Source organism: Ambystoma mexicanum, chromosome 2p, assembly GCF_040938575.1.
Source record: "Ambystoma mexicanum isolate Mex_15411 chromosome 2p, UKY_AmexF1_1, whole genome shotgun sequence".
NCBI lineage: Eukaryota > Metazoa > Chordata > Amphibia > Caudata > Ambystomatidae > Ambystoma > Ambystoma mexicanum.
The window spans coordinates 522,577,894-522,602,735 of NC_090923.1; the positions used below are offsets into that span (position 1 = coordinate 522,577,894).

Consider the following 24,842-nt stretch of genomic DNA (forward strand, 5'->3'; position numbering starts at 1 on the left):
AAGTGCCTGCATAGAATCTAATACTCTAGGATATGCAGAGGAGAGGTGGATACCTGCCCCAAGTGTAAGAATCAAAGGGGAACATGCATACAAATGGTGTGGCACTGTCCGACACTACCGAAATACTGGGATAGGGTCCAGAGGAAAGTGGAGGGTGCTTTGTCGAGGCGGGTGTTGTTGGAACCTAAAGGGGCACTCCTGGGGATATGGGTAGTTGAAGAGACAGGCAGGTATGCCAGTAGAGCATTGCATGCGTAGTAGCCAAACTAACCATAGCAGAGAAGTGAATGAGTGCGGGTGCCCTGATGATTGAAGCATGGAGAGCAGGGATGGACGTCGTAAAGAGATGGGATCAGGTGGTTGCAGGAATACAGGATGCCTGCAGAAGCACAAGAACATTTGGGGAGAATGGGGATGAGATGTAGACGGGATGGGACAGTAAAGGGGGGGGCGACACTGGTAAGGAAGAGGTGTAGTGGAAAGGGGGGGGCCTAGGAAGACTGGGTGGAGGGTTGAGGTAGGGCCAGGTCAGAGGTGAAGTTTGGGTCAAGAGGTTGTTGGAGCAAGCTGTTTCTCTATAACATCTTCACCATGGTACCGTTTACTGCAGATGATTAATCGTGTACCCAATTGTGGTATAAAACACAATCAAAAGTTTGTTACAAAGTTAGTCTCTGCTTTTGCCATCCCAGTGCCACTTGAGTGTGTTAGATAATCACCTGAGCAGGGTATTTCCACCGCAGGATTTAGTGGCTCACATCTGTTGGATGATACACATCCTGCATTTCCCAGGGGAGTTCCTGTCTCAGGCCTGATTATGCATGAGGTCACTGCAGGGGCTCCTTCGTTGCCAGAGGTCTCAATTTCAGCGGCACACGTCAGAGTTTCTGCAGGTGTCGAGTTGTTTCTTGCATGGTGGTCCGCACAAGACAACTTGTTTGAGAGCAGGGTTGCCGAAACAATATATCCTTAGAGAACAGTGGTCACTGATGTGTCCCTGAAAGGTTGGGGCACTCTCATGTCGGAGCTGACTGTGAACAGACTGTGGTCTCCCTCAGTGTCGGGAATGCATCAACTAGCTGGAGATTAGGGCAATCAGGTTGTCCCTGATTGCTTTCCACCCATCTGTACAGGGCAAATCTGTGTCAGTCCTAACTGACAACTCCATAGTCATGCACTACCTCAACTAACAGGATGGGTTTGGGTCTTTGCTGCTGTGCAGAGAAGCAATGTAACTGTGTTTCTGGACTCTAGACAATGACTTGTCTGATTCTGCTCGCCTTGCCAGAAAAGAGATTGTCACAGCGGATGCCTTGAGTAGAAAGTCTTTCGCCTACCATGAGTGGGGACTTTTCCAGGAAGTTGGAGTAGATTATTTTTGCACTGGGGGATTCCTCAAGTGAACCTCTTAGCTTCCAGTGTGAACAGGAAGTGTGAATTGTTTCGATCCAAAGCATTTCCTCTGTGGGGAGCTCTCCACTTTGTCTGCCCGCCGATCCTTGATTCGCTGGTTCTCAGGAGACGGCACCCGTTTGGTTCTACGTTACAATTGATCTCACTGGACTGGGCTCACAGAAGGTGCACCTGACGCTGCTGGAAATGTCTGTCTGCCCTCCCTTGTACGTCCCGAGGAGAATGGGTCTGCTCTCCCAGTCAGAGAGACTGGTCCTCCATCCAGTCCACCGCAGTCTGAACCTTCATGCTTGACTGCTGAAAGTCTGTAATACGAGGATTTGGACTTGTTGGACAACATGTTGGATGTGCTGCTTTCCGCTCCGAGTTTGCGTACATTCTCTTCTTGGTGCATGAAGAGGGATTTGGTCCCTTTATCGTGTCTGTGACAAATTAGGGGACTTTGTTTCTTCTCCCCAAATTGGAACCACCCCGTATGGGACTAAGGAGGTGAGCCTGCCACGCTTACCAGGGCAAGCAGGATCCCACTGGGGTTGGCTCCTCCACCCCCCCCCCACCTCCGCCCTCTAGGTGACAAGGCATCGCCAAGTAAGGGTTATACACCACTTCCCTTTAACACCGAATCCCAGGTGTTTGTTGACTATATGGGAATTGAGCAAGATAAAAATGGGGAGGGCCCTTTAAAAGTGGATGGTTTAGTTCCTCACCTGGGTTTAACATCAATGTCTGAAGACCGGAACCAATGGATGCTCCCATTGTCTCCTTGATGATGGCCATCCTTGCTTCCTGGTTCTCCTTGAACTTTCAGCAGCATTTGGCACAGTTGACCAGCAGACATTCACCAACAATCTACATTGCCTCATGGGGATCAGCAAAATCGTCGTCGTCAAATTGTACCTTGCTAATCACCACAACTTTGTACAAACCCATCACCCTTGGAGTCCTACAAGGTACCTATCTCTCCCCCTTGATCTTTAATCTTTACATGGTACCACTTGAAACCCTCCCCACTGCACACAACATCCGCATCCACCAATACACAGATGACCCGCAGCTCTACCTCAAGATATCCTCCATCAAAAACATCCACTGGCTCAAGGCCTGCCCCTCATTGTTTGTTTGTTTGTTTATTTGGTATAGCGCAAAAACCAAACCCGGAAGGGTAGCTGGGCGCAGGCAGAACAAGGATACTTGAGAACTTAGTTACAAGACAAAACGGTTATACAGTTAAGATGAATGCATATACAGGCAATACAGATAGAGCAGGTTGCCCAGAAACCACTAATCTAGTTATACTCATCCGAAGTCTCTAGAATAAGTGGCAGTAGGGTGGTCAGGCTAAGTGTCGTTGGAGCGAATCCAGGTGAGGACTTTCCGCCTAAAGCTGGTGTAGGGTTGGTCCATTCTGAGATCAAGAGGGAGTCTGTTCCAGGTTTGAGCAGCTATGACCGGAAAGCTGGAGCCGCCCGCTGTGATCTTTTTATATCTGGGCACCACTAATTTGTAGGCATTCGTCATTCTGGTGGGCCGGTTTGATATTCTCTTGTTGACTCTGTTTACCAGGTAGGGGGGCGCTATGTTAAGGCATTTAGAGGTAAGGGATAAGGTTTTAAGCGCAATCCTGTCTTTGATTTTTTAGCCAATGGATATTTTTCCTAGAAGTGGAGATATGAGCTCTATTAGGAATGTTTAAGGCTACTCTAATAGCGTTATTTTGGAGAGTTTGGAGTTTGTCATGGATGTATTTGTTAGATCCAGCATATAGGGCATTACAGTAATCCAACGTGGATATGATAAGTGCGTTCGCTAGAGTAATGCAACTAGTTTCCGTTAGGAATGGTCTGCATGCTCGGATCTATTTGCAGGTGTATGCAATGGAGGATGCTAGTGAGTTGGTTTGTTTCTTGAAGGTGAACGCCGAGTCAAGATAGACCCTGAGAGTTTTGACTGCAGGCATCACTTTGATGACATTATTGTCTGTTAAATGAAGCATAATTAGGGTCCAGTTTTTTGACGGCCAACTCTGAGCGGAGGATCCGTAACACAGTTTTATCGTCGTTCAGGTAGAGGCCGTGAGATGCCATCCATGCCTGAATGAGGAGATATATCTTATTTACTAAGGCCGTGTCTTCCAAAAAGTTGCCCGAAAGGGGGATAAGGATCTGCGTGTCATCTGCGTAATTAGTGTAGATGACACCCAGTCTGTCCAACTTGTCAAACAAAGGCTTAGTAAAGATGTTATACATCGTTGGAGATGCACATGATCCTTGAGGGACACCGCATGAAACTTGTGTGGGATCAGCAGCTGCTAGGGGGGAGAAGACTCTCATTGTCCGGTTTGCCAGGAAGGATTGTACCCAGGTTATGGCATCACTTGAAAAATGAGCGGCAGAACTGAGGTGATTGCATAAAACTGCGTGATCTACCAAGTCGAAGGCCGCAGAAAGGTCAAGGAGGAGTAGCATAGCTGATTTGCCATTGTCCTTCAACTCGTCAATTTGGGTCTTGAGGTCAATCAGGGCTGTTTCGGTACCATGAAGGGGACGGAAGCCTGATTGCTGTGAGCCTAGTAAATTGTTAGCTTCTAAGTAATCCTGAATTTGCAGATATGCTACTCTGTTAATGATTTTAAGCAAGAATGGGACGGTGGTGATAGGTCTATAGTTTGTCAGTATAGCAGGGTCAAGTGTTTGTTTTTTTAGCAGGGGGAGCACCCAGGATTGTTTTAGGTTATTAGGCACTAGGTTGGACTTAAAGGATGCATTAATGAGTTTAGAGATGAAGGGGGCTAGATCTCTAGCTGCATCTTTTATGATTTGGGCAGGGCAGTTATCTCCTTTGCAGTTGGATGGCTTTAGAGATCGTATGATTTTTTCTGTCTCTAATATGGATATTTGTCTGAAGCTGAATGGGTGAGGAATGTTAGGCTGGTTTAGAGCGGACTGTGATTGAGGTATGGATTCAGTTTGCAAGAGCAGGGAGGCTTTATTATTTGCAATTTTGGTTTGGAGCAGACTAATTTTGCCCACCAGGGCATTTTGTATATTAGTGCACCAGAGTTTATTTTTAGGGATGTTATCAGTCGGGGGTATGGGTGATTCCATTTCCCGGAGGATAGAGAATAGTTCCTTGGTATCTGATTTAGCCTTAGATATTCTGTTGTTAAAGGTATTTCTTTTGGTACTTATAATTGGTCCAGTCGTCAATGTCCTGTGCTTACCTGAAGCTTAACCTCTCCAAGACTGAATGTCCTGCCACTTTTTAAAGGTACTACCATCCCAAAGTACCTGAGAGACCACAGGGGAACAGGATCGAAGACTAATCTGGGACCCCTGGAGGACTCCTGAGGCTAGAAGATGCTCTTCCTCGTCACAGTACCTTTGGTGCCTTGGCAGGCATAGTGGCAGAGTTTCTCGGTTTCACACGAGGATTCCCTTCGAGGTTGGACCCTCCATGGAAAAAGGTACCACTGGGATGTTGAGTCCAAGAAGAAAAATGGAACCAAAGTTTTTCTGAAGTGCAGCAATTTTTCTCTTTGCGGTGCTCTCCATTGCTCAACAAATTCTGACTGTAGCAGTCCTGGGAAGAAGGATCTTACTCTGGGCTTCTAACAGGCTTGGCAGGTGAGTGAGACTCCTGGAGACGTTCAATGACTTATGGTGGTGACTGGTGCAGAGGTTGTTTTTGGTTTTGGGATTTCGCAGTTTTCCAACTTTTGGTTCCTCAGCGGCTGCAGCACAGACCTTTGGATGCCGTCTTGTGACTTAGACTCTACAACTGGAGTGGACCACAGACCCTCACAAGTCTGGACCCTCGGGACATCTTTGTTAGATTCTGGTGGCAGGAACCCCACCGGCGAACCTTTCTCTCCACTTAGCGATCCTTGACCTTCTCTGGTGGGGGAAAAAGTGGTCAGTGATGCCAAGGATGTCCCTTGAAGTATTCTTCAGCAGTTTGGAGTTTTCACAGCTCTCGGTGTCAAGGAGCACTATGCCATGGTATCCCCTCTTCTGGGTGCTACACTCCAAATGGCTTCCAGCGGTAACGAACGCTCCTCTGGACCCTGGGTGACACCACTGGATTTCTTGGACCCAAAATGTCCAGGTATTCCTCTTCTGGATTCACGCAGATCCCTTCTCCAGACGGTAGGCACACAGTATTAGCTTACAGGGTACTCCTGATGAAGAGCAGCAGGTTGCACGCTGGTCTCTTGTAGCTCGAGGAGAGGTCTATTAGGAAGGTCCTCTCTTGGATCAGCACAGCAGCTTTTGGATTTCAATGAAGAGTAGCAGCTGCGATCTCCTTCCTGCAGCTGCACTCCAGGGATCAGCTTTGGTTTCGACTTCAGTTTCCCAACAAATTGGTGAGTGCAGGGACACTAGTTATACACATGTTTCCCATTCACTCGGGCTCAGCCAGGCTCAGTTAACCAATCACGCCAAAGGGCATTAATGCAGGCAGGTAGCCAATCAGGCTCACGTGCATTTAGGCCATTCACTTCACCCAGACACCCATAACAAAAAATGTGGATTGGGGTAATCATCCAGCCTTTCAGCACACTAAACTGCATTCATGTCCGCTTCAGTCAGAGCTGTCTCAGAAATTGTGTAGCGCACAGAAACTAGACACCCACACCACAGAATGTGTGTTCACTTCTGAATCCATTCACACAGGTCCCATCCCAAAGGTGTACCCACCCACACACATCCCCTGGGAAGGCTCCAGTGAGTCTGACAGGAGGCAGCCCCAGAGCCATATGTGGTGTTTCCACCCAACAGCCAATCAGGAGGTAGGGACAGAGTTAGGCCTTTCAAGGACTTTGGGCAATGAGGTGAAAGGCAGTAGAAACCAAGAGGCCACAGTGGCCATCTTGCCTTTCTTCAGGTATCCATTGATTCCTATGGCAGGGCCTGGCTGTAACAAAAATGGAGGACACTCGTAGCCACTGCCAAGTCAGCATGTAGCTGTCACCAGCCCATACCCTGCTCTGTGGGGAAAACACAGGTGCCCGAAAACACACGTGTGCAAGAGTGTATGGCCATCCATGGGTGCCATAGGGGTATCTGATGGGGGTTGTTCACCAAAAGGAAAACAAAAGAGTTGCAGTGCCAGAGGTCCAGCCTGGACCTCGGTGGCAGAAAACAAAGTAAACACACACACAAGTGGTAGGACAAGGACTAGGAGGCCCTGTCTCGCCAAAAGGCATTTCTAGCATCATATTCTCAGCCCCCCACCCCCCAAACTGAGGTTAGGGTGACTGATCTCCCACAAGATTGTCACCCTCATCCAGACGGTCAACATATGACTCTTCCGTGGCCTATGCACAATGGTGAAGTCTAGCCCTTTCAAGCTAATGGACCACCTGAGCAGTTTGGGGTTTTCATCCTTCATCTGCATAAGCCACTTTACGAGGATATGGTCAGTTTGGACCATGAAGGCAGACACTGTTAGGTAAGGTCTAAAACACTTCTTTTCAACAGTGGCACACCTACGTTCCCTAACCTTGAGTTGCCTATTGATGATCATTGAGGTGTTCTCTCCCTTTGTCGTCTGAGACAAGACCACTCCAATTCCAGTGGCACAGGCATCAGTTTGCACAATAAAGAGTTTGCTGTAGTCAGGGGAACTCAAGACGGGTGCCCTGCACAGACGTACCTTCAAGCCATCAAAGGCCTTTAACAGTCTTCACTCCAATTAACCTTCTTAGGTTGTTTGGGTGATGTCAGAGCTGTCGGAGGGGCAGCTATGGTGCCATAGTCTCCCATGAAGTTTCTGTAGTATGCAATGAGGTCCAAAAACACTCTCACCTGGGTTTGAGTAGAGGGAGTGTCCCAGTCTTGTACAGCTTGTACATTACTAGGGAGAGGTTGGATTCAACCCCCTCCTACCTCATGACCAAGGTAGGTAACCTTCGCCTGTGCTATCTGGCATTTGGTTGCCTTGATAGTGAGGTTGGCCCTTGTCACGGCCTGCAAAACCCTATCAAGTGTGTCAAATGCTCTTCCCAGGTAGAACTGTAGACAGCAATTTCATCCAGGTAGGCCACACAAGGCCACCAGTTCACTGAGCGCATGATTGACTAACCTTTGGAAGGTGGCAGGGGCATTCCTCAACGCAAAGTGCATAACTCTAAACTGGTAAAGCCATGCTGGTGTTGAGAAAGCAGTTTTCTCCTTGGCTTGGTCAGTCACCAGTTGTAAGGTCAAAGGTGCTCACAAACTTGGCAGGCCTATCTTGTCTACAAACTCATTTGCCCTGTGCAATCGCTGTGCATCAGTCTTGGTGACTGCATTGACTCCTCTGTAGTCCACACAGAACCTCCAATCCTTGGTGCCTGCCTCAGATTTTGCCTTGGGGACAAGGACCACTGGGCTAGGCCATGGACTGGTTGAGGGTTCAATGACGCCCAAGTCCAACATCTTGGCAACCTCTGCCTGGATGTGGTTCTTAAGTGTCTGACATCCTGTAGCATCTGCATTTGACGGATCTATGTGAAATGACCAAATGCAAAAGTCTGACTTTTTTTTTTCTCCCCATTTTTACGCAAATATATGTGTGGGGGGATACCCCCCACAGCACCCCTCCCGCCGCCTTACCCCTATACATTTTTATTAACTTTAACACCCCCCTCCCTCCCATATAAAAAAAAAGTGCGGAAAATGGGGGGTCAGACTTTTTTTGGAGGAGGGACTTTTTGCACTCTGTCATTATGTCCTATTCCCATTTGACCGGTACGCTGTCATAGTGTCAATATCATGCCTACACCATGGGGTAAGGCCTGGTCTCCATCCACCTCGCCATCCTGAGGGTTGCTATGCAGCAAATCAGGAAGGGGCTCACTCTCATACTCTTTTTGTTCTGAAGCTAGCAAGAGGTGTGAGACTTATCTCCTGTGGATAGGTTTCAGCGTTTTGACATGGACGATTTGAGGAGCTACCCCAAGAACACCCGTGCCAACCAGATAGTTGACCTCATCCATTTTGAAGATTATCCTAAAATGTCCAGTCCAGTTATCTGCCAAAGGTTGAGGCTTGGAAGGCTCCATCGCAAGGATTTCTTGACCAGGAGTCCAATCCACCTGTGAGGCCTAAAGGTCATGCCAGTACTTCAATTCTTGGCTTGCCTTAAGTTTTGCTGTCGCCTGACCCATCATATGTGCCATCCTCATGAGTCCTATAACATAATCACCCCACTTGCTTGGCAGGACCTGGAGGGGTTTGCTTCCAAACCTTCTCGTACTAAGGCAAGGGGCCCCCTCACTGGATGATCAAAGAGGAGCTCAAAGGAAAGGATCTGAAACAAACACCTTCTTGATGTACCTCTCTGTAGGCAACCAGCAGGCATGGTAGGAGGATATCCCATTTCCTCCTTAGGGGCTCTTGTAAAACACCCAACATGCCCTTGAGAGTCTTGTTAAATCTCTCAACCCAGTCCATGGTCTGAGGATGGTAGGAGGTGGAGAATGTCTGTTACACTACATTCCTTCCATGTAGCTTGCATGTAGCTAGACAAGAAGTTGTTTCCTGACAGAAATCACTTCTTTAGGAAAACTAACTGGTGAAAAACCCTGCAACCACCTTAGCAGTTATGGTCCGAAGGGGTATAGCCTCGGTACATGGTGGCATGATCTACCAGTACCAGAATGAACCTGTTTCCACCTGATGTTGGAGGGTCTAGACGACCAACAATGTTGATGCCCACCCTCTCAAATGGTATGACGACTGGCAAAGGCTGCAGTTTAATTGTTTATTCATAAAGCGCTTATACACCGGTGGAGTGCTTCAAAGCACTTCAAGGCGGGAAGGGAGCAAGGGTGTACAGTAATCATTCTTAGGCCTTGATGTTTCTGAATGATCTAACAGAAAAACTAGCATACTAGGCCTGACAGCATTTCTCCTAGTGCAAGTGCTTGAAGTCTTACAGTAGCCACCAAGTTAAGGAGGGGGGGAAACAAACTGGGGGTGGGACAGGACAGACTAACCTATTAGTCCTAGTACATTTAGGTCATGTATGCGCACATACAGAGGTGCGAGGAATGGGGGTTCGGGTTAGGGGCGGGGGAGGAACAAACACGTCCAGTCCAGTAGGGTCCTGGGTTAAGTGCAGAGAGGTAGCCCCGCTCATGGAGCATAAGCTGAAAGTGCAGTAATGCTGAGCATAGTGCAGTGGCCTGGAGGCAAGTGTAAAAGACTGGCGGGGGAGCCTGGGACCTTTAAGGCTCTGGAGGTGAACCAGGCAACCAGTTAGCAAAAATTGAATAGAGTTAGGGAGGAGAAAGAGGAAGGCAGGTGGAGAGAGAAAGGTTAGCAGGGGAGAGAGGAGGGAAGGTCTTGAGGAGTCTCCAGAACTTAAGGTACTCCGGCTCAAGACGGAGCGAGGCAGGGAGGCTGTTCAAAAGGAAGGCACCTGCAGAAGATAGATTTACCCCCAAATCGATGTTTGTGAAATCGGCTCACCCGCAGAGAGTTGGAGGACAACGATTGAGAGGGAGAGTATTTAGGAAGAGAGCGTGGGGCAAGGACACTGCCTCCCGTCTTGTCAGGCAACTGACAAGTGAGACACATCTTGCAGTGAGTTCCTCTTCTACTCCCATCCTGGGCCAATACAAGTGGGCTGAGAGCCTTTGCCTGGTCGTCTTAGTGCCAAGATGACCAGCTACGGGTACCTCAGGTGCCAACTGCAAAAAGGAAGATCCTGTATACCTGGGGTACATCCAACCTCAGGATGGTGAGGTGGAGGGAGTGCAACTCTCTCCAGATCTGACACCAGAGCAACAAAAGGCCTGCATGGTTCTCTGTAAATTAGCTCAGCCTCCCAACACATCTTAAAAGACTTAGGCACTTCACCTTATGCCTGGGCCTGTTTCCTTAGACCATCAAGAGTGTCAGTCTCTCTGGCCCTTCTAGAAATCTGTCTGAGATGGCCCACCTTCAGCTAACAAGCATTGGAGGTCTGGGTGATCCTCTGGGGGTGAGGACCTCTCCCTGAGGAGGGTCCTCGATCATTGAGTCTAGGGTCACCACTGGGCCTAGTCCCTCAACAGCTGGAAGAGAAGGAGCTCCCTTCACAGAGGTGGTTTTCTGACTCTTCCTCTTAGCCTTGGGTTTCCCCTTTGGCTTGGGTACCTGTCCGTCAGTTCCTGTGTGACCTAGTGACTGCACGAGCAGTTGGGCGTATCCCATCAGAGCTCAACCCCCTTTCTACTAAGTCATTTCCCAACAAAATGTTGGCAGGCACATTGTCCGGAACCAGGACAGGAAGCTTTGCTCTCTTGCCATCAATGTGAATGATGACTAGGGCTACAGAAGAAAGTTTGAGAGCCCCACCAGCTAACCTGGTGGTTCTCAGAGGAGCACCAACATAGTCGTCTGGCCTGAGCAGGGTCCTGTCCACCCCTGTCATGCTAGCCCCAGTGTCTCTCAATCCAGTGAAAGGCGGCCATTTATGAGGACACTTCTAAAGAAATCTATGTGGGATAGTAGCCAGTACTTCTGAGTACTGATCCCAGGCCCCAAGGGACACTTGGGATATGTCTGCAGGACCACCAAAGGAGATTCCTGGAGAGGATGGGAGGACAGTGGCCTCTACCTCAGGCATAGGGTAAGGATAGGTCATGCTGACAGCCTGGACACCAAGTGTCTTACCTTTACACTTGAGGTCTCCCTTTCTGTGGTCCAAGGCTCCACAGTCCCATCAGGTACCAGGAATGTGGGGAACTGAATTGGATCCACTGGCAGCCTGCTTTGCAGCAGGAGCACCACTACTGACTCCCACCCCCATGGGACTTATCTCCACATCTCCACTAGATGTATGGACCTTAGAATTATTAGATGCATTCTGATGTGGCTGCTTCTTGGACAACCTTCTGAGGGTGTCCCTTTTTCTTTGTCCTTTCCACTGGGATCCTTGGGGGATACCCTGTGGGAGACCAATTTGGCCAACTTAAAGGGGTGCAAGATATTCTGGTCAGCAATGTACTGACTCCGCCTTGGAAAAATGTTCACAAAACAGGAGGTGAGACAATTCAATACAAGACTTCACTTTGTAACCATCAACCCATCCCATCCCATCCGTGGAGCACTCACAGGTGTCTTGTCAAACATGGCACCCAAAGCAGCTTGCATACACTCATACAGGCTTCTTTCTTCCACACTCAGTTTCAGAATAGTCATAACCAGTCTGAGGTACTTTACTTGACAAACACTTAGCCCATTCTCTATGGTCAACATCAAGGATACCACAAGCCATTTCAAATGCTACTATCCATTGGAGGATATCTGGAAAAGAACACACACACACACTCACACTCACTTTCTTTCTCTGTGGCAACACCTTTCTTCAGCTCTGCTTCAGTCATTAACCTTTTGTATTCAAAGGACTAATTTCACCCTCAATAACTCAAGCTCCAGGGCACTAGCCTGAGAAACAATGCTGGGATTTGGAATAGAAGTGACGGGATAGGTGGAAATCCCATTGGCAACATCTGTGACTTAACCAGGGTTAAGGACCACATCAGAGCCTCCCCATTATCATCCTGTTTATCACAATCAGCCTGGTAGTCCACAAGGGCAGCTATCAGCTCTTCCCTAGACTTAAATTCAAAGTTTATTTCTCTCATTTCACAAGCACTCTGGAGAGCCTCTAAACTCATTCTAGTCAATCTACCATTTGCAATAGTTTCCATTGTTTGTAGTGTAGTTAGCAGTATACACCACTAAACCCTAAAGTAGTAAAGAAGTGTGGATATTTTGTATTAGCAAGGTTAAACACTGTGTCTTAAAACCAGTGATCTCACTGCTGTTCCACCAATTTGAAGACTGGAGGGGGTATCTACTTCTGCCCTCTATAGAGTTGGGACAAAGACACAGAGCACCGCAGCCAAGATTCTCTATATGATGGCTTGGACGAGCAACCAAGGGCTAAGCACGCGGGAGGTGATGCAGGCAGGTTCTTAAAGGCATGGTCCAGTAAAAATTTGTATTGTCCCTACGGGTCTGCCATGTTTTTTAAGCCGAAGTTGCTCGATTTTAGAAAACTTTCCTATGGACCTTGCCCGAGTTTTTGTCCATTAAACGCACGCGAAAACAGGCACCAGGGAGCCGCCATTTTGTGATAATCCTATCACTTGCCGCATCGCCCTGGCTGACCTGCTTCTGCGGCACTAAATCAAATCCCCCGCCCCTGAGCCTGACATTATCAAAACATTCATATTCCCCGCCTCTCTCCGTGACTTTACTGTGCTGCGTAGGCAAACGCGCCCAGTCGTCTTCTACGCGACTCCACCCAGAAACCAACACAGACCATCTCACAGCACAGCGCACCACAATTCGGAATATGAAACTGTACTTTAAAATCAAACAGCAACACAGTACATTTGGTAAAGTACATTTATTTGACATTAAATGCTTAGAGAATATTCAGCAATTGCCATATGAACTCCGAAAGCCATTTATTTTCTTTTATCTGTATCTGCAAATCTGTCTAAGTTTATATTGAGTCACGCGCTGTTCCTTTATGGTACACAGGGTGTTGCTTTTCGTTAAAAGAAGCACTTTGGAAGCATGGTGAACCGCAAGGCTGTTCCATCAAGTAGGCACTAGGCCAGCGTAAAGGTTGATATGTTGCTTCTAGCCACTAGTACAGCGTAAGGGCATGTGGGCCCTTGGCGATCGTCCCATAATATGGTTAACATGCTCCATTTGTTCACACGAAGCTGCAGGTGTCTATTGAAGAATCCGTCTGCCGGTGTCTCAAACGGATGACAGTAGCAGAACGGGATCAAATGCCTGTTATGAAAACAAAAAAATTATTTTATTTATTACGGCCGATCAGAAACTATTTCCTTGCAAGGATAGTTCAATGGAGTATGTTCGGCTCTAAAATCAATGCAAAAAGTAACGAAATAAATCGAGGCCAACACACAATGAGAAACGACAGTCTACATGCGTGTGGAATGATATATGATATGACATTTGTAACGCGCCTATACACAAGTGTTTCAAGGCGCGACGAGGCGGGGGGGAACAAGGGCAGACAGACAACGATCCTACTAGGCCAGGTGTCTTTCAGATCGCGCAAGGGGAAGGGGAGAGTGGGGTAAAAGTGCTGTACATGGTTAGTAGAATACAAGATAAATAGGGACAGCTGGTGGCAAGTGAAAGGTAAATGCCGGGAGAAGGGGCTGAAGGATACAGAGACAGTCCCGTAGTGCAAGTAGGCAGTGCAGGGAAAAGTGGCTGGGCCAAGGACCGAGATACGTGAGACCTGTGGACCTGCATGCCCATGTGCCCACTACAAACACGTTTTCCTTGCTTTTCCTAGCTCTTCATTTATTCGTGCATCATTCATTAATTCTTCATTCCGGTATAAAAGCGTCTAAAGATTTACTCACATTATATTTGAAATTTCCATTGTGTCTCTGCGTAATGCAGTCTGTAAATCCGACCGTGCTCTTGACAACGATTTTTCGTATACTGAACTGAAATGAAACTCGGTCTAGTTTCTGAATTTTCTAGTTTCTGAATTTTCTGTCTTATCGTCTCTTACGTTATTGCGTACCCCCTTCAAATGAAGTTCTTTCGGCATGGTCCCTGTCTCAAGGTCAAAAAACAATAGACCCATATACTTCCAGTGTGACTTGTGGGCCTCTTCTGGGCGCGAGCTGAAAATCAAAGCCGCTGTCCTTCGCATTCTTTATTTGCAACATCCCGTAATAAAGGCATCTGTGAGAACTTGAAGTTTAGAATCCCTCTATGTAGTGCACCACAATGTGCAAATGCAAACTGGCTTCTCACCCAAATGCCACGGCCCGCTTGGCGCGTTCTAAGGCCCCCAATTTTGTCCCCGTTGTCTGCGAGCTTTGCAGCCTCAAAGAATCAGAACTATGGAGACATTTAATTTTTGGCGGATGTTCATGGAAATTATAAAGTACCACAGGAGTTGAGTTAAAAGTGAGATTTATTGTTTGCTTGTTTTATTATTTGCAATACGCAAGCCTCCTCTCCATTTACAGTGCGCAACAGTGCGCAGCATTTACATTTACATGAGATGAGACATGAGAAAAATATATACATGCACATATATGCGTTGAATAGAGAGAATTCAAAGTTGACACCCAGCTTGTTCGCCACCCATGATGGTGAAGGTAGGGGTTAGGGTTACAGGTACACTGTACAATAACATGTATTTACAAAAAGACAATCGTATTGCAATTATTTAAACTGGGATTTGTACTTCACAACCTGCTGTGCTTCTGGTGGAAATGGCACAGTTGCAATGTTCGGTGGCAATGGATCACTGCTCTGCACAGAAACGTCCAAAATTCCATATCTGTGCTTCTCTAACACAGCAACAATAAGGCCTTTCACAAAGTCGAACTGCATTTCATCATAGACTGGTTTTATCACCCATTGCTTACTTCGTTTTGAAAACACCTTAGTGTAGAGAGGCATCCTTACTTTACCCCTAGTCCTAGATTGTTCACGTCTGACATTGCTGTTATGGGCCAAGACCGCTAGTAGAGTGTGATGTTTCATGCCCCGAAAGCTAAAATGCAAGCGCTTTGGCCTGTACTTTAGGCACATATTGTGGAACACCTCCAAATCTACTGTGTGACTGAATTCTGTCAGTCCTCTCAAATCTCTTGATAGAGTTTTGTCAAAAACAATCTTCTTAATGGCTTTGTGTGTCGGTGAAGATGGAATCAACCACTTCTTCTTCCTTGCCTCCTCTGGGGACAAAGGGTCATGTTCACATTGGTGGAAATGTAGGTTTTCTAACCAGCGGTGAACGTTGGTACAGTGGTGCATCAGTGACCGCCATTTTGCAAGTTGTATTTCCTCTGACCCTTCACAAGTTTTTGAGCTCCACCAAAGATGGTTGGTGATAGACTGGGACCACTGCAAAATACTTTCAAAACCTTTTTTTTTTTCCTGCAGCCGAGATTTTCTTACTGATTGATTTAGCAAGATGCCATACGTCAAATTGATGATTAATAAGCGGGAACTGCTCTCTCATTGTCTTGGCAATTGAAACGTGTCTGTCCGTGGCTATGAGGTCGATGTGCATTCCCCTTGATTGTAGATATTCCACTGATTTTATAAATCCTAGTTTCTCCATGGCCACTGAGGATGTACATTGTGTTACCTGCACGACCACCAAACTCACAATTTTCTTACTATCCATGTCCTGAAAGTGGTAGGTGCAGTACTTGGCAGAAAATCCAGGGCTGTCGCACTGTCCATCGCCGGCTAGTCTGAAACGTTTCCCCTTCGAATGTACTTGCTAGAGACAATTGTTCAATTTTCCAAGCATCACTAATGGCCGGAAACGGATAATCACGTTGGCATATGAAGTACAGCGATTTAGAAATGAAATGGAGTCCCACAAACTGAAAGAAAGCCTCTAGCTTTCTAAAACTGGAGCCACTAAAAAGTGATGCAGCTGCACACAGTAGATTGCCTGCTGGCATTTTCCCCAGCATCGTTTGTGCAGACCATGAGAACCTATGATTTAATCGACAGGCGGCATTTATTTTGACGTTACTGCCTTTTATTTGACGAGTTACATTAATCAATGGCTTCCCACATACTTTCCCTCTAACTGAATGCCCACATTTCAGCATACTTATAATTTCCATCAAACAACTGTCGAATACAATGTATTTGCTCTCTTTCATTAGACTGTCATCCTGCGTCAACGTTGTTTCGGCCTGTGACGTTGCGGAGATTTCAACACATTGGAAAGTAATATCGCTGCTATCAAGTTCTGATGCGTCTATGGATGCTGCGGCTGGTTCAGTCTCTGTCATTTCGACATCTGCTACTTCAACATTGATGGGAGAACACAACAATGTCGACATGTTTTTGGGTGGCAATTTTTTGGTGGGTGTAGATTGTGTGAATTGATCTGCAACTACTTCAGAGCTATCTTCAATACATTCAGTAGCATCTTCTTGTGGTGGTGCGGTCGCACTGTAGCAATGGTCCAATGCAACTTTGCTGTATTCTCCAAACACAGTTAATTCATGTTCTGGCCATTGGACATGAGCATCTCGAGCCTGAACACGCCTCGCCTCAATTAATAGTTCCTCCATAGTGTACATGGTCTGGCAAGCAACATCTCTCATTCGCTCCACTGTCTGTGTATGTATAGTTCTGACACCCACGGGTAACTAGAGGAGAGATTGGAAAAGGGATGTTCAGTTTAAACACAAGATAAAGTGTAGTCCAATTGACAGGAAAAAAACATAATAGTCCCCAGCACAAACTTTTTTTTAAAGTTATGAACTATTTGTAGCTAACCTTTTTTTTAGGTTTTTCTTTCTTTGCAACTTCTTTGACTCGACCTTCAACATCTGCACGCTGTAGCTCCAATTCGTTTCCGCATGTCCTCCCTTCCTCTTGCGCTGCAACAACTATATTTTCTGTATCCGCATAGACAGCATGGAATGAGGCTCCATCGTCTCCCTGAAACATAGTACTTTCATTACTAGGTATAAAAATATTGTTAGCATAAAACACACGTGAGAACGAACACACAAGTACATCTCAATAGCCAAACATGATTTAAACATTGTGTGCAACAATCAAACAACAAGTATTCGACCAGTGATGATCTTTTTCGATGGAACTGTCAGTATCCATACCTCTGGCTCTGCATGGACTGCCATGAATGGTTGTATTGGAGAGGAGGCATCAGCATCTCCCTGAAACACAGTACTTGCATTAGGCAATATTGGAAACATACACACACTTGGGGTCGACGGCACAGGTACATATAAAGAGATAACCACAAATGATGCATTGTCTAAAACAATCAAGGAAAATATAAATATGCAGATTTCATCGACTTATTTCTCCGATTCCTTTACATCTGCATCATCAAAATGGGATGTTGTGATTGTAGTGGAAGCTCCCTCGTCTCCCTGAAACACAGCACTTGCGTTAATAGGGAAGAAAGTATAGCAAATGGAATCACGTTATGTGATCACGCATGATGGAGCTGTCAGTATCCATACCTCGTGCTGCTGAAGAACATCTATGGATGTTGCAAATGTAGTGCGCACTTCCGAAAGCTGTTGTGCCGATTCTTATGCGCATGGTCCCGCTTCCACTTCCCCTGGAATTACTTGAATGTCAGGCTCCGCATCAAGTGCCGGGGTTGACGCTCCATCAACTGCCTGAAACCTAGTACTTGCATTAGTGAGGATTACAATAGTGAAAACATAACACACACATGGGGTCGACAGCACAGGTACATATCAACGGCTAACCACAAATGAAACCTTGTGTAGAACAATCAAACGACAAGAATTTCAGCTCTGATGATGACGCTCGATGGAGCTGTCAGTATCCATACCTCCTGCTGGTGAAGAACATCTAGAAATGTTGTATATGTGGCGGACGCTTCAGCATCTCCCTGAAAGACAGTACTTGCATTAGTATGGATAACACTAATTCTAACTGAAAACAAACACCAGTGGATGATAACTAAGGTGTATATCAATTGGAAAGCACTAACCAAACATTTGGTAAAATAATTACATGATAGAATAAAACTATTACTTGACATGCATAAAACAAGTCTGTAGCGGATTAGCCCAGTAAGATTACCTAATACGCGCTAGAAGTGGTTGATAACTGCGACCACGTCAAGGATGTAGAATGTTCTTGCTTCAGATTCAAGGGATAGTCAAGAAGTTGTTAAGGTCAATTAATGATTGATAATGAAATGCCAATATTAAAAATAGCCATGTAAGGCGACATAATACTTGAAAAATGCTCAATACAGCACAGTTCACTGTTCCCATATATATACATTTCGTTTGTCGGTTATGAAATCGAAAAAGAATATATTGATAAATGTCATTATTCAAAAAGCTATACACTCATATCAATATAGAAATTATTACAAGGGATAGAACACCTACAATATCAATTAATCCATTCGGCTACCTACACACTACCGCAAGGCCTAAAGCTAAATCCGGACACTTGACCCACCGGTGGCGGAATGTGGACGAATAGAGTGGGAATAGCGTTTTCAAGCAATTTCCGTGTCGTTCGCCGTTTATTCTTCTTTGTTACCCAACATGTTGTGTACATGTCCAAGGAAAAGTGCCGGCTGCAGATGCGGTATCGATCACCCCTCTTGTCCTGTAAGACTTGTTGGACTCTACTTTCCAGCTCATCCAGTGGATATCCGCAATGTCTGACCCATTCTCTTATTCGATCAACAGTTTTCGGGAATACATGCATTGTAGTGCCTTCAGATTTCGCATGGGTCTTCGAAGGGCAACCGCTAATCGAACAGGCAGGCATTGTTGATAAATCTGAGAAGTAAATATTGACTTTATTATACAATCTTCATGAATAAAGATTTGATACAAAAGTAAATGAATCATACAATGATCAATGCAAGGTTTGTTTTGGTCGCAGGAACTATACCAGTTCATTATGTGCGGCTTAGTATTTGCATAAGTTGCAGAAATGTATAAATGATGTGACTAAAATCTGAACATGTGACTGGTCCCTTGGATGTTCTGTCTTGCACGAGAAGGAAACATGCTTACATTATAGACTGGACCCCCGATGGATGCAATTCGATGACAATAGACAAAGATGAAAATAAATAGATCTATCGATAGCATAGCAATGGAAACTCAAGTCAATAGCAATGAGACCAATGAACATAGCACTATTGTGTACTCTACTCGCAAATAGATAGAAATTTAAAAATCTGCGAAATATGACTAGGATACATGGCCTTACCTTGACCAACAAACAGTTGGATTCAGCAAGCAGAGCAGTATGTTGCAGGAGAATAGGTGGGTGGCCACAGGTAGCACACTGATGGGTTTGCTCTAAGCGGTCACAGAAGTTCACGGATAGCACGAGGACGAGCAGATTAGCGTAGATCTCAGTGATTGCCAGGTAGCACGTTCAGGAGTTGACTTGCAAAGCACAAAGATGTTCTCATGAGACATATCAATTGGTTTATAAAGTATTAGAAACGGGTGTGTTTGTGAATGAATGACGTATGTATGTCGTGGTCTTAGTGGGGCGGCCTGCTTCACGGGGAGGCCTGGCTGGAGACATGGGATCTGAGGAGGCCATGTTACCGATGGCCCCTGGGCGTGGGATACCTTTTGAAGTGCACATGCGGTTTGGCACCTTGGCCGTTTGCGCCCGTGACAGCCCCCCATGCCAGCGCTCCTCCCCGGGTGCGAACCGCCTTTGATAGAGGGGGTGGGATGGATGGGCCTGGGGCGTGCAGATAAGGCACAGGAAGATTGCTGAATGGAGACACACTTATGTTGATTGCAGGGGGGCGGCCTGCTTCAAGGGGAGGCCTGGCTGGAGACACTGGGTCTGAGGAGACCATGTGACCGATGGCCCCTTGGCGTGGGATACCTTTTGAAGTGTACATGTTGTTTGGCACCTTGGCCGTTCGCGCCCCAGACAGCCCCACATGCCAGCGCTCATCCACGGGTGCGAACTGCCTTTGATAGTATATTGTTGCTTCTCAATAACAAATGCCACATACCGGAGATTCTTGTGAGCACAGACCCACACTTCAACCGGTGTATTATAGTGGTCAAGACCCTTAACCTAAGGCCTGTATAATCCAATGGTAATTGTTAGTATAGATTTTTTTGTGACTTTTATAGAGACATAACCTACTAAAAGACTTTGAACAAGTGTTATTTAGCGCATGCATTATCGAGAATATGTTATGTTAGCTTAGATAGATAGTGACCACCCTGCTTCACAGCGACCAGACCTTCACCCATTCGGAGCACAGATGTCTAACGTCCATCCTTGAATGGAGACACACTTGATTCATTTAAAAAATCGAAACAACCGTTGTTAAAATATATGTGGTGTTTTATTTTGTATCTTATTTTCATGACACAAAAATACAAGACTTTAAAGATTATACAGATCAGGTTGCAGCACAGCGAGAGAAAATCCCCTGTACTGACCGCTGTCACTCGGGAACGTTTCTCTTATGGCACGAACGGCACAGGTGGGTATCACTCTTCGAACACGGTGTCCAAGCCTCCCGTGGAGCCACCATGTAAAGGAACGATAGGCCACCAGCCTGTACCACCTGTGAAAAGGAATGAAACAAACTGTTTTTAAATGACCAAGATAAGTTTAATAAACGTTTGTTGTCAATGAAAATTCTTGTAACTAATGGCATTCTGCACGGACAAATGCTATCTAGACAATGCACACTATTGAACGACTTTCATGCGTTACTATGATATGAATATATAATTTTGGATCTAGTAGAAGAGCATGAAATAGGAGTGACATGACAAGCAGAGTATACTTACTCGTTACTCGGATTACGAGGACGAACAGTTGCGCGAAGTTCGTGCATAAGCACCATCATTATTCTCAACACGGCCCGTGTGAGGCAGGCTGCCCTGAAGTCTGGCAGCTCGGTGATGCATTGCGGTCGTGGCTCGCCTTCCGAAATGTAGGCCAGGCATCCCGAGTTTTCTCGGCAGCAGCAGTTCTCGTCCTCGGGTTGGCATTAGCTCGCACCGATTGCATGTGAACCAGGTGGAGACGCCGTCCATGCGACTAGGCCCAGGCTCTTCATCTGTTGAATCGTCCTCCCAACTGCCGTCCGAATCCCCATCGTTTTCGCGTGCTTCCCTTTCCAGTAGTTCCTCCTCGGTATACTCGGGCTCGTACATGTAGGGCATTATTGTAGCCATTGTGTGGTAAACAAAGTAAAATAATTTACAGAGATGGTACAGGTGTTCACACGGGTTACAAGCGGCAAAGGTAGCTGACCAGAGCACAGAAACGAGTCACAAAATACTCAAAGTAACACACAGATAGAGGAATGGAATCGAAAAACTGCTGCTGTGTGTTGGGAAACGGTCTGTTTATACTTATTGAGGAAAGAGGCGTCCTGCCATTTCCATGGCGACACGTCATTAGCTGAGGTGCAGCGATTGTTGACACGAGACGTGCCTTGGCGTTGGGAAATGGGCGGTACGATCTGCTGATGACAGGCTCAGGGGATTTGATTTAGTGCCGCAGAAGCAGGTCAGCCAGGGCGATGCGGCAAGTGATAGGATTATCTCAGAATGGCGGCTCCCTGGTGCCTGTTTTCGCGTGCGTTTAATGGACGAAAACTCGGGTAAGGGCCATCGGAAAGTTTTCCAAAATCGAGCCAATTAGGCTTAAAAAAACATGGCCGACCCGTAGGGACAATACACATTTTTACTGGACCATGCCTTTAAGTACAGTGAGTCCAGAAGCCCCCACAATAGAATGTCAACACCCTTTGTTGGGTGATAACATAGCTTCTTTATATCAAGTAAGGTTCAGTAATATATATTTAAATAATAACACTTTGTACTCAGGCAGTTCTATCCAAAAGAATGGCAAATGTATACACTCTGTTGTACCACAACATACTTAAATTCAGTAATAAATGCACCAACTGCAGACAGTTTTAAATAGGCATGCACATTCTTATGTGAGGCGTAACAGCTTAGATTAGGGAAGAAAGGCAGGTTAGTTATTAACAGTGGCAAAATGCTTTCTTTTGGCTAGAAACACAATTCTTTGTGAGGATCCCCCCACCTGGGCAAACCTGTAGGGGAACAGTTAGGGAGTAACTTATCTTGTCTTTTACAGTCCAGTCCAGAAATGTTTTTAACAGTTCTACCACCCCAAAGTACCTGAGAGGCCACAGAGAACAGGTTCCAAGATGTAACTGGGACCCCGGGATGACTCCTGAGGATAGAAGATTCTCTTCCTCGTCACAGTACCTTTGGTGCCTTGGCAGGCGAAGTGGCAGAGTTTTAACGGTTTCACTCAACTATTCCCTTCGAGGATGGACTCCTCTTGGAAGAAGGAGCCACTGGGATGTTGAGTCCAAGAAGAATATGGAACCAAAGTCTTTCTGAAGTGCAGCAGTTTTGCTCTTCGCAGTGCTCTCTGTTGGTCGACAATTTCTCCTACTGTAGGAGTCCTGGGGAGATGAAACTTGCTGTGGGCTCCTTAAAGGCTTGGCAGATGATTAAGTCCCCTGGGACCCTTTGATGACTTCTGGCGTGACAGGTTCATAGATCACTATTGGTGTCAGGTTTTCGGAATATTGCGATTTTGGCAACCTGGACTCAACCACTCGAGTGGAGCTCAGACCCCCACGACGTCTGGACCCTCAGGAGGTATTCATTAGCTTCTGGTCATGGGAAAATCTACCGACTGACCTTCCACTGCACTCAGCAACTCTGGACTCTCCCCGGTGGGAAAAAGTGGTCAGTGATGATGGCAAGGATGTCCCTTGAAATGTTCTTAGGCAGTTTGGAACTTTTGCAGCTCCAGGTGTCCAGCAGCACTATGCCAGGGTATCCCCTCTTCTGGGTGGTAGACAGCAACGACATCCAGCTGTCACAAAACTACTTCCGACCCTGAGCAGCGCCAATGGACTGCTTCAACTCAAGATGTCTGGGAACTCCTTCAGGACTCACGAAGACCCCTTCTCTGGACGGCAGGCACACAGGACTGGCTTCCAGGATACTTCAATGAAGAGTAGCAGGTTTGCATGATGGTCCCTCGTAGCTCGGGAAGAGGTCTCCTTAGCAGGTCTTTTCTGGATCAGTCCTTGGGATACATGGCAGCTTTCGGATAACATTCAAGAAATGCAGCAGCAGACTTCTCTTCCAGCTCGGTTTCAAGGAACAGCTTCTTCTTGCTTCAACTTCAGCTTCTGAACAAATTGGGTAAGTGAGAGATCCCCAGATATACACTCCCAACTCCATTCACACAGGTACCACCACTAGAGTGTACACACAACACCTGGGAAGGCTCCAGTCAGTCTTACAGGAGGCAGCCCCAGAGCCATATATGGTATTTCCACCCAACAGCCAGTCAGAGGGAAAGGTAACAGAGACATGTATGGCGCCATTCAGGAGCAAGGGACAGAGTCAGGGCTTCCTAGAACTTTGGGAAATAAGGTAAAGGGCAATAGAAGCCAAGAGGTTGAGGCCACAATGGCAATCTTGTCTTTCTTCAGGAATCCATTGATTCCCTTGACGGGGCCTGGGTGTCCCTAAAACGGAGGAGCCTCTGAGCCACTGCCAAGTTCGCATGTAGCTGCCACCAGCCCATACCCTGCTCTGTGGGCAACACACAGGTGCCCAGAAACACACACAAGGGTGTACCTCCACACATGGGTGCCATAAGGGTATCCCATGGAGGTTGTTCACCAAAAGGAAAACAAGAGCTGCACTGCCAGAGATTCTAGACTGGACCTCGGTGGCAGAAAACATAAAGCAAAAACATACAGAGAAGTGGTAGGACAAGGACTAGGAGGCCCTGTCTCTCCAAAAAGCATTTCCAGCATCACGGTAATAACTATTATTACAGCACTTATAAACTGGAGGATTCCATATAATCTGCTATATTTCAAACTTGAGGGTTATGATGATCGTCTCTACCATTTCTATTCTTTGAAAATAGCAATATTTTTTATTGGATATTAAATAAAAGCAAGACATTTGAGTGGGGGTGTATGTTGGAATGGAAAAAGGGTTTGTTTAGTCTGTGTTTAGACATTGGGCCTCATTATATGGTTGGAGGTAGCCTTGACGGTAAGACCGGCAAGGCTACCTCCAAACCGGCATGAAAATCCGGCACCCTCGAATGGGCAATTACCGGGGTATTCCGGCCCTGTCGGACCCGGTAACTGCCCTTTCGCGAGTGCCGGTGCCGGTATATCCCCCATTCCCATTTCAGCCTCATAGGGCTCAATGGGAATGGGAATGGGGATTCCTGTAGCACCGGCACCGTTCATAATGATGCCGGTGCTAGAGGCTTGCTGTGCTTGCGGGTGCCTTTCATTCCACCAGGACAGACCTGGCGGAATGAAAGGCACCCACAGCACAACTCGGAGTTTGCCGGTCCGGATAGAACGATACTGGTAAGCTTACCGGTACCGTTGCATCTGGACCGGCAACCTTGTAATGAGGCCCATTATCTTTTATATCTTGTTCACATTGCTTCATTTCTTCTTTTGTGAAATTGTTACTGGTGACGTGCATGACGTTCGTTAGTATAGACACTTGAATTAGGTTAGATCCCTATGAGATCTTTCGCCCCTTTAGAATATTTGCGCAGCGAGATTGAAGATGTTTACTAATTGAGGTTTACAATATCACGGGAGCACTTTATTGTTGTAGGTGGCACTTTATTGTTTTTTAGCTACCACTCTGTATTTTAATGACTTTCAGCAGAATTTTTACAGTGTTGTATGTATTTATAACCGATGTATAAATAAAAACGTATGTAATTGATTCCAGAGGATAGTGTGTTCTAAACTCGCTTGCACCGGCCAGGAAGACTGAATGTATCTATAGGTTATTAGTCCCAGGGACATCTGCCTGCTGCTTTATC

The 24,842-nt window shown here is 46.4% G+C and overlaps 1 protein-coding gene across 2 annotated transcripts in view; it reads left to right on the plus strand.

The window, feature by feature from the left end:
* Nucleotides 1-24,842, plus strand: part of MKRN2 (makorin ring finger protein 2) — a 279,152-nt gene that overhangs the window by 192,004 nt on the left and 62,306 nt on the right. The gene's annotated exons all lie outside the window — the stretch shown is intronic.